Raw genomic sequence first — 8,795 nt, 5'->3', positions numbered from 1 at the left:
ATAAGCACCACGTTGAACGTCATACCCAGACCATCCACGGCTCCCCCTTCTCCGTGCACAGCCCAAGGCCAGACGTGGGCCTGGAATCCGTAAGATAAACCTTACACGTTGGGATTATGGCTCAGTGGTATAACTGCTATTGATGTGGGAATGCAAACGACGCGTCTGCAGAGTGCTTGCGGCCTGGAGTGAAGGGGTTGCAGCCCACTGACTTAGTCTCACAACAAGCAGCCCCCGAGCTTTTGGGACCAGGGGCGGGGTCAGCAGGGTCACTGGCAGAGGAGGCGGCATCCCTCCGGGGACGTCGCATGGGCCCCAGGGGTCCTTCAGGCAGCTGAAGCCGAGAGGCTTTCCCGTGAGTCTCCAGATGGCCAGCACATCTGTCTGTCTGTCCTACAAGCCTTTCTGCTACTTCCTGCATTCACCCAACTATGATGGAAGAGCAAGACTAGAGAAGATGCAGAGAAAAGTAGATGAGGTCAGTGAATGACTCCAGCCAGTGGTGTGGCAGACTCACACTCCAAGATGTGGCAAGTCTGGAAGAGAGCACGCAAGCAAAGGTGGAGGCTCAGCTTCCAGACCCCCTAGGCTGGGAGGGTTTGCAGCCACCTCTGTGGTACACACAGTACCTGCACATCGCGGGAAACTACAAAGATGATAACGTCATTGTTGAATGACTCTGAATACGTTCCACCCACGGGACTGGCTTGGTCTGGCTACTAGCTCATCCTTTGGGGAGCTTGCCGGAAGTCACACAGTGAAGAATACCATTCAGATGTTGTCATGGTAGGAACTCCTCAATGTAGGAGGACTCAGCAGACCACGTGGGCCCCACCTCGGTCCCAACAGGGACCCTTAATGCTGAGTCTGGCAGGACTGATGTGCACTTTTTTTTTTTTTTTTTTTTTGCGGTACGCGGGCCTTGCACTGTTGTGGCTTCTCCCGTTGCGGAGCACAGGCTCCGGACGTGCAGGCTCAGCGGCCATGGCTCACGGGCCCAGCTGCTCCGCGGCACGTGGGATCTTCCCGGACCGGGGCACGAACCCGTGTCCCCTGCATCGGCAGGCGGACTCTCAACCACTGCGCCACCAGGGAAGCCCCTGATGTGCACTTTGTTCTCCACATCCTGACAGACAGCTAAGCCGCACGGCAGCAGCTTCTAAAAACAGCCAACAAATTTTCCTCTCAAAGCATAGACTCCTACAAAACGCTAAAGGCTCTCCGTCACCATTACAGATACCACGTACGTTCATTTGTAAATCTTTCTACAATCTCAGCTCAACTCACTTTTTCAGCCTGTGTCCTGTCTGCTCCCCGTCATTTACTCTGTGCTACAGTCACACCAGGCTTTCCTTCCTTGCTCTTCTGCCAGGAGTTTTCTTCCTCCATCACAAGCATCTCCCTTAGCTGATGGCTGAGCTCTCACTCATCCTCCAGGCTCATCAGAAGCTTCCTCTAGGAAGTCTTCTGCGTCTCCCGATGAGTGATTATTATCTTCTCAAAACTCCCAAAGAATGTCTTCTGAATCTGTCTTATGGCTCTGATGCTCAATAAACATCAAGTTGTATTAACATCAGCAATTTCCCTAGTTAGGATCTAAGCTCCAGCTTCCAGCCACATAGACAGCAGAACAGAAAGATCTGAGTCCTCAAGACCATAAGGATAAAAGACTCTCACACGCTTTTATTCACACTGTTATAATTCAGCTCCATTTTTAGTCTTAATAAAAAGCATTTGCAATGTTGCTATTGTTCCTCTGGGCCTGTAAACATTTTTGCTCCAAACACATAAGCTGCAAAATGTTGGAGCCCCACTCGAGCTCCAAGAGCAAGAAGCCCACATATGCTTTAAGCTGACAGCCAGGAGGTGGGAGCGGAGACCCCACTCTGAGCAAGCTAGCTACCCAGCTCCTGGGTGGGCATGTGAAACTCACAGGCAAAATCAAACTAGTAAAATGAGGGGGGGAGGAGGGGATTGTTTTATTCTTTTCAAAAAAGTACCCCCAATGTTAACTATAAAGCCTCATGAAATATTTCACTGCTCAAATCAAGAAGTGGAAAGCACTGAGATGTTTGGACACTTCCCGGCTACCACAGCCCAAAGCAGGTCACACCTCCAGCACGCAAGGCCAAAAGTGAAACTTGGATGCCTTTCCCCATCTTAGCTGCCTGGCAGGGGAACAACTAAATTAAAAATATAATGACTTTACATCGGGAGGACGTTTACCCACGCCACACGTGAAAAGCAGAATCGTGATTTCACAGTCACACCTCTGGACTCCATGGGGAAGGACCCAACGCTAGCAGTTGTGTAAAGTAGGGAAGAGCCACGAGCAGATTCGTGAACCGGGGTTTCTGTGTCCCAGCAGTCTTTTCCCCATTGTAAGAAGGCCTACCTTTTCTGAAGACGTTAGTACGTGAGACCCATGAGGATGTGTGTAGATTTCAGACATACTTTACAGCAGGAACCCTCAACTACATAGGTCTCGCAAAAGTGAAAAATCGTTCGCTTTGACAATCGACCTATAAACAGAAGACGGGGGAGTCGTGAATATGCTAATGGATTTTCCCTGCTATGGCCTTGCAGTATTGAGGTTTCAGCCCCAACTTGTACTTCAGTTGGTTCCAAATCTAACCCGCTTTCAATCTTCAGCAGGAACCCCTGCTTTACATGAAATAAGCAGTATGAATCGCAGATGTTATGGGAGTATTTCTGAATAAGAAAAGTGTCCCTGCAGAGTTTTGCTGATTTTGTAGTTGGGGAAATGTTTTCCCTAAAAATGGAGCAGTAACCTGATAGCCGAAAGATTATGAGTACAATAGAGCTTTAACTATTTTCTAAATTAACACGTTACAGAAGGATACATCAGCCAGCAGATATTTATGGACACTTGGAGCTGCTCGACAGGTCCTAACTTTACTGGAATGTAAGCTCCAAGAGGACAGGGATGTGGTTTTGTCCACTGCTCTATCTGCTATACCTAAAAAGAGGGATGGGCATGTGGTGCATGTCAATAAATACCTATTGGATGAATTGGATGATTAATTAATTAAACTTCATTACTGAAAAAGAGTGTCACCTTAGGGGGACCCCAGCTGTTCTAGGAAATCTGAGTCCAACAAGATACTTAGAACTTGGCTGTGCAGAAAGCCAGCAGAAATAAGACTTGTCTATCTGGTGCAGAAAACATCTACCATTGTGCATATCTTATGTATTTCCAGTACAATAACTCTGCTGAAAGCAGCAATTGTGGACAGTCAAGGTACCCCATCATTCATTCACCCACTTATCAACTGAGCACATACTGTGTTCCCAGCCTTGGGTCAGGATGGGAACCATAGAAATGACCAGAACACCACTGAGAGAAGTGGCATCTCGAACCCATCCACATGCAATGATCTATAGAGCGCTGAGTAGATTTCCAACCTGGCTGAAGGCTAGGGAGCTGGCAAAGCAGCACAGAGCCCAGCCGTCCTGCAGGAGCTGAACATCCAGCCAAAACACAATGCAGGGACAATGCAGGGACATGTGTCCCTTTGATGCCTGCTCTTTCTCACGTCCATGTGTTTTGCCCCAGGGATGTGCAGAAACCTGAAGAGAGGGTCACCATGCAGTCCAAGAACAGAGTGTGTACGCAGCAAAGCAAAGGAAGGCGTCTTAGAAAGCTGGCGAGGAACAGGTTTCAAAGGTCCTTGGACATAGGAAGAGAAAAAGAAGGAGGCGTTTTAAAACTACAAAGGACTTTAAGCAGAGTGGTTAAGAAGATAGACTTGGATCAAATCAACCTGGGTAAGAATCCAAGTTTTGCCGATTAGCGGTCGTGGGATGTTGAGCAAGTTAAGCTAGTTGAACCTCAGTTTCCTTGTCCGCAGAATAGAGGTAATGCTACGAATACCCCATGGGGTGTCGTGGGCAGCCACCGAGATAACGTTGAGCCCGTTCCTCGGTCCCAGGAAGCGCGAGATAAACTGCAGCTACTTCATAAACGGTAGCTTGAGATCAGGGAGCTGAAGGGGCATCCACACCCTGTCTCACCCACACACACATGATCCAACTTACGTTCATGCAGGACACTCTACCTAAACCACAGGCCCTCTGTCTACTGGAATCAAGCCGTCTTCTGATGCCTTCTGCCATGCGAAGGCTTCCTTGGTTAGCAGGACAAGGTGTGGTCGCCTCCCCTCTCTGAGAATCGATAATGCCACCTTCCTACCCCTAAAGCAATTCTGCCTCGTGCCCCAGAAACCAGTGTCCTCTTCAAATCCGCCCCATCAGACCAAAAACTCTCTGAGGGCAGAGGCAGCCCCTTTTCCCATCATGGCCCCGTCCAGGGGCCAGCCTGCCCCGTAACTGAATCAAGAACTGAGTTTCATAGGTAAGGAAACTGGACTCGAGGTCTTTCGGTCCATTGGGGTAAAAGTGGATCTGGGATCTGTCACTGGCCACTCGCTCCCTATGCGGAAACTCTGTTCCCAGGACACCGCTGTCCTCTCTGGGGACCAGGGTGGTGCTCCATGCCTATCTCTTGGTGGAATGGAGCAATCACTGCAGACCAAGCTCCGTCCAGGCAGGAAAGGAGGCTGTGGGAAAGGCCGACAGCCCCGCTGAGGTCCAAGGACAACAATGCCAAGATCCCAGCTGGTAACAGCATGTTGGCCTTGGCTGTGCCTTGGCTCTGGAAACCAGGCCAAGGAAGTCCCTCCCTGATGGCCAGCGCAGGCCGGTCTGGCTGAGCCTCTCACCACCCGGGGAGCTGGCCAGCAGCACCCAGACAGCGCTTGAGCAACCAACCCAGCTGTATCTTCCCCACCAGACCCCTCCCTCCGCACTGCTCCAACCACCGGCTCCGTGTGGGCGATGCTTCTCAAACACAAGTCCAGCCACTTGTCTTTACTTCCCTGGCTCCATGCTCCTGCCCTGCCCCCCTTCATAGTTCCTGGAACCAAAGTAAAACACTGTGAGGATAGAAAACGGGGGTCCCCATCTGTGGTCCACGGGGATCGCTCTGTCTCTCCACACCTGGGCCTGCTTGACTCCCAGCCTGCGTCACCTGGAAACCCCTCATGCATCTGTCCACCCGGACGTCGACCCATCAAACCCAGACTCGCTAGGAAGGGAACCTCAGGGATGAACGGGTGGGAGAAACGAAGAGATGATAGATAGTATTTGAGCTGGACAACAGGAACCTGGAGTCTAGCCCTGGCTCTGTGCTAATTTTCCATGAATTTTCTCATACTGGTTCCATCTCTTTCTGACTTGTGGTTTCATGGATCTCTGCCTTCAAACGGTCACCTGGAGCCTCAACTCCCAGTACAAACCAGAGGTGTCCTCTTTGAAACAGGGGTTGGGGGAGGGCTGGTGACCACACCACACAGCCCCCTCCCTTCCTCTGAAGGTTCTAAGGACAAAGGACCAGCCAGCTTCTGCTCTGCCCATGACGGCTGTGATCATACATGACCCAGGCGCTGGTCATCAGCTCAGCTCCAAGGAGGAGGTATTTTCACAGCGGAGTAGGGGATGTCAACTGGGCCTCTTTGACCCACCCAGCTAACCCCAACTGGCACGAATGAAGTCCCTCCCACACCTACACCCTCCCAGAAAATGCATAAGGTATGCACAATTGCAGATGTTTTCTGCACCAAGCAAGGTTGCCACCTGCACCCAGCCCAGGACATCTACCCGGAAAGCAGCCCTTCTCACCTGGGCAAACCCTCTACGCGGCTCAGCCAGCTGCTTCAGCACGTCCCGCAGGCCGGGCCCGAGGTCAGGGGTTTCCCCACAGCAGGGGGAGGACAAGACGGGGAAGACCTGGCCCGGCCCCCTTGGAGCTCGCGGGCTGAGGAGGCGAGCAGACAAGACCCAAGAAGCCCAGCAGAGCGTGGCGCATGCCGTGACGGAAGGGAACGGCGGTGCTAGGGACAAGGGAGCAGACAGGCAAACTGCCGCAGAGGAGCCGGGGCAGGAACTACAAGGCGGAAGCGGCACCCACGGCTGAAATCCACCCCTGGGGCCACGGCTCCCCTGAGAACCACAGCGCCCTCTGCCTGTGATGGGCTGCACAGGGGACATACCTGCCAGAGAGGCCAAGGGCCCAGCAAACCCGCAAAGAACCCGCACCCTGAGCTTAAAACGATCAACTAATTAAAACACAATGGAAAGAGGAGACTGGTGTTGGGGTCCTGGTCATACTAGCTGTGTGACCTCAGGCAAGGCACTTGACCTCTCTGATCCTTCCTTTCCGTGTCTCATAATACGTGGTAACACCCTCTGTTTTTTAAACGTGTAGATCACAACACACCTTTACATCAACCATCTTGATTTAATTCTCACAAACCCCTGTGAGACAGGAGCTGGCTCTTCATTTCGCAGATGAGGAGAAATAGGATCAGAGGTAAATCTTTCTTCAAGTAAGGGCTGGAGGCTGGTCTGGAACCAGATCTCCTAAATGGACCTTGCCGTCCTGGCTCCATCCACCTCCCCGGGACAAGCTTCCGGTCAAGGCTGCCCAAACCTCTCGTCACCCGTGGAGGCTTTCTGCCTCTCGGGACTTAAATGTCTGGTTTCCCGCGTCCTGATCTTCTGCAGCCTGGATCCCTCTGGGGCAGCTGGAGGGGACAGTCCTCTAGCTCCAGAGAAACTCACTGTTCAAAGCCCCCCACCTAGAACATTGCCTTCTAGCTCAGCCAGACCAACCACTCCAGCAGCAGATTCCCCGGAGAGGAACAGGGGGAGCGGGACAAGAAGGTTGAAGCGTTCATCTAGAAGCAGATAAACTTTACAGGAAAAAAGGGGAGAGGGGCGCGACCACGTCAGCAAACTCCCAAGCGGGCCGTAGCTGACAACACCAGCAGCAGAAGGCGTTCTGCGAGGTGCAGGGGCGGCTCCCAGGAGGACGAGGTCACACCTGGCTCTGCGGCCTGCTGGGCCCACTGCCCGCCTGGCCTCGCAGGCAGCACTGACTCACGGGGGTGCCTGAGGGGCCCAGCTCTCAGCACATCTGACTCACCATCTCCTGCCTGAGCCACTGTAGGACATTCCTTCTCCCAGAAACAACAACCATCTTTTTTTTTTTTTTAAACTGGCAAAGGAGCTTTTTCATGTTCTTGGGACTGTAAACTGAGCATCGAATTTTCCTCAACTTTTCCTAAGAAGCATGCCTTGTGGGAAAGTGAAAAACAAGTCCATCTTAGGGCCTGAACATTTTCGTAACTTTTGAGTTGCCTTTGTTTCTTCCAACGTCGTTCATCCAGGGGACGTGCAAGGTGAAAATGTTTCCAAGGGGCCACGGACCAAAGTAAGGACAAGGTCCGGTGGCCAGATGCACTCTGATGAGTACTTAATACACAGTAAGCTTAAAAAGTCGGAATTATTACCCACATTTTACAGTCATGGAAACTGAGGCTCAGAGAGTTTAAGCAACTACCCTAAAGTTAAGTGTTAGAGCCAGGATTCAGGCTCAGTTCCCAAAGCTTCCACGCCTTGACTACACCACACTCTGTGTCCAGGTAGAGAGCAGCCCGTTCTCCTGCAGTTCACACACGCCTACAGGTGTGCCAAGGTGTTCCACTAGGCAGAATCCCTGGCCTCCTCCATCTCTGTGGCCAGGCTGTCTGCTCGCACCACTCCTGCCCTTCCCAACCCCTGAGGTCAAAGCCCCCAGCTGCAACTACTGGGAAGAGGCAGAAGGTGAAAGAGGCACTGCCATCTGGGCAGGCGTCGCATCCTCTTGGGAAATTACTGACCTCTACTGAACTGTACAAGACTCCACTCCTCAGATCGCTACACGAACCCACCTGGGCACAAAGCAAAGCCTTCTGCAGAAAGGCGCCTGCAGGGACACAGCTGGTCCTTGGGAGTACACCTGCACATCGGCAGACAGGCCTACCAACATGCAGGTGGCCAGGTGCTGCCCAGATGCAGCGAGCCCATGCTGGGTATTGGGTTTGCCCCTCCAGACCCACCCTACACCCTGCTCTGTGCCCTGGAGGCTGGCCTGAGGCTGCAAAAACAGGCTCCCTTTTCCTCTGGCTTCCAGCTGGGTTTGGCCTGTGGAAGGTGCTAGCACCAGAGCAGAGGGCAGGTCTATACCTTCAGCTGCTCCCCCCTGCTCCTTGCTCCCCACTGCCCCTTGCCCAGGCCACTTTGTCACCCCTTTCGTGGACCTTGTCCTTCTCACACTTTTTCAGTAGTCCCTTCATTAAACTCTCCCCTGCTACCTCCATCTGTTTCCTGCCAGGACCCCAACTCATTCAAAGCCATGTAGGGCAGAGGTGCTGACCTCAGTAGAAGGAAGTGCGGGGTAAGCCAGGGCTACTTCTGTGGCTTTTCTCACCATCAGAGCCTGGACTTTTTTTTTTTATTTTTTTGCTGTACGCGGGCCTCCCACTGCTGTGGCCTCTCCCGTCGCGGAGCACAGGCTACAGATGCGCAGGCCCAGCGGCCATGGCTCATGGGCCCAGCCACTCCACGGCATGTGGGATCTTCCCGGACCGGGGCACGAACCCGTGTCCCCTGCATCGGCAGGCGGACTCTCAACCACTGCGCCACCAGGGAAGCCTGAGCCTGGGCATTTTACGTGCTGCTCTTAGTACTGTTCATTTAAATAATTGGACACAATCTATAAGTACCCGCATTCCTGCGAGCCACCGCCTCACTCCCCTGGCAGCAAATTCCTTGAGGACTAAAGAGAGAGAGACCTTGGCCTTGGAGCCTTCCCAAGAGCCACAGGTGAGCACCCTCACACTCACTACACATGCCAGGTAACGTCATGACCCAGGGTGACATACTGCACACGG

Source organism: Pseudorca crassidens, chromosome 14 (assembly GCF_039906515.1).
Source record: "Pseudorca crassidens isolate mPseCra1 chromosome 14, mPseCra1.hap1, whole genome shotgun sequence".
Lineage (NCBI taxonomy): Eukaryota > Metazoa > Chordata > Mammalia > Artiodactyla > Delphinidae > Pseudorca > Pseudorca crassidens.
This window is presented reverse-complemented; position numbering follows the sequence as displayed.